The following is a 1,876-nucleotide window of genomic DNA, read 5'->3' as shown; positions in this document are numbered from 1 at the left end:
AGATGGAGTCTTGTTCTCTGGAGTGCAGTGGCACAATCTTGGCTCACTGCAGCCTCCACCTCCCAGGTTCAAGCAGTTCTCCTGCCTCAGCCTCCCAAATAACTGGGATTACAGGCATGTGCCACCATGCCCAGCTAATTTTTTAATTTTTTGTAGATACGGATTTCACCACTTTGGCCAGCCTGGTCTTAAACTCCTGACTTCAAGTGATCCACCCACCTTGGCCTCCTGAAGTGCTGGGATTATAGGTGTGAGCCACTACGCCTGGCCATGTTTCTCAATTTTCTTTGCTCTTTGAAATTCAGGGTGACCTGTCTTTCATAAGTTTTCTTTTAAAAAGTAAAGACAAAGCAATGTTGTATGAAATTGTATTCCATCACAAATGTTGTGGTAATCAGAGTATTAAATAGATATATATGGATTCTTGCACTAGCAGTTTTTGTATTTCTCAGTCTCAGTAACCCTTTCTACTCTTAAAGCTTACTGATGATCTCAAAGAGCTTTTGTTTTTGTGGGCTGTTATCAGTATTTATAGTATTAGGCAATGGTAACTAAAGATAACAGTACAAACTCATTACTTGTTAACGTAAATGGCATATTTTTAAATGAAAAGTATGCCAAAACAGTAACAATTTTAATGAGAGAACTAGCATTGTTTTACATTTTTACACATCTCTGGTTGGCCAAATACAGTAAATGGCAGCTGAATTCTCATCTGCTTCTTCATTCAGTCTGTTCTCTTAGGTTGTTTTGGTTGAAGTACATGAAGAAAATTTGTCCTTACAATGGCATGTAGTTGTAAAGGGAGAGTATTTTAGTAGCTTTTTAGATAATTGCAGATTTCTTTGATATATACATCAAAATTCAACAAGTATTAGTTTATTAAAGGTTAATTGTTGTCATGTGGAACTCTAAATCTTAACAGCGAGCTTTTTATACCCTGTTTTGTTACAATCTGTTTGTATATCTTGCCCATTGAATGGATTTTTACCTATGTATGATTTTAAAACACCAAGCATTGCTCATTTAGAAAATGTTGGTTCATTGAGTTGGGCAGACCTACCAAATGTTGATGTATTTCTTTTTTTTTTGAGACGGAGTTTCACTCTTGTTACCCAGGCCGGAGTGCAATGGCACGATCTCGGCTCACCGCAACCTCCGCCTCCTGGGTTCAGGCAATTCTCCTGCCTCAGCCTCCTGAGCAGCTGGGACTACAGGCACGCGCCACCATGCCCAGCTAATTTTTTGTATTTTTAGTAGAGCCGGGGTTTCACCATGTTGACCAGGATGGTCTCGATCTCTTGACCTCGTGACCCACCCGCCTCGGCATCCCAAAGTGCTGGGATTACAGGCGTGAGCCACCGCGCCCAGCATGTTGATGTATTTCATATGCAATATCCAAAACTTACATTCATTAATGTTACCACTGATGTTATTAGAAAATCATTTACATTTTGGGAAGGCACTGTGTTCATAGTGTCACACACAACTTTTCCAGCATTCTAATTTACTATTGAAAACTTAAATTTTTTCATTGACAAATAATCTCAGTTGTTTCCTTTTTAGATGACAGCCTCACTTTGTTCATTTTCAAGAAAATATCTTTCAGACACTCAATCATGAATGATAGTTGTCATTCAAGTAAAAAATGGTGTTGCATGAAAAAAGTGACTAGTTGAGCTTATAAATCCCATCTTGATTGATTTTTCTCTAGCTAACCCTCATATTTTGATATGCAACAGAAATAGTTCATATGTCCTTTGCATTTCACTAAACAGAATATTAAAAAGATTTGTACTTAAGTGATGAAATTTAATAAAATTAATGTGTGCTGCTTTGTTGAGAACATTCTTTTTTTTTTTTTTTTTTTTTTTTT

General features: G+C 37.2%; 1 protein-coding gene across 7 annotated transcripts in view; it reads left to right on the top strand.

Moving 5' to 3' along the window:
- The window catches only part of HLTF (helicase like transcription factor), a 54,493-nt gene that overhangs the window by 15,255 nt on the left and 37,362 nt on the right, over positions 1-1,876 (top strand). The gene's annotated exons all lie outside the window — the stretch shown is intronic.

Source organism: Cebus imitator, unplaced genomic scaffold (assembly GCF_001604975.1).
Source record: "Cebus imitator isolate Cc_AM_T3 unplaced genomic scaffold, Cebus_imitator-1.0 Scaffold30, whole genome shotgun sequence".
Lineage (NCBI taxonomy): Eukaryota > Metazoa > Chordata > Mammalia > Primates > Cebidae > Cebus > Cebus imitator.
This window is presented reverse-complemented; position numbering and strand designations above follow the sequence as displayed.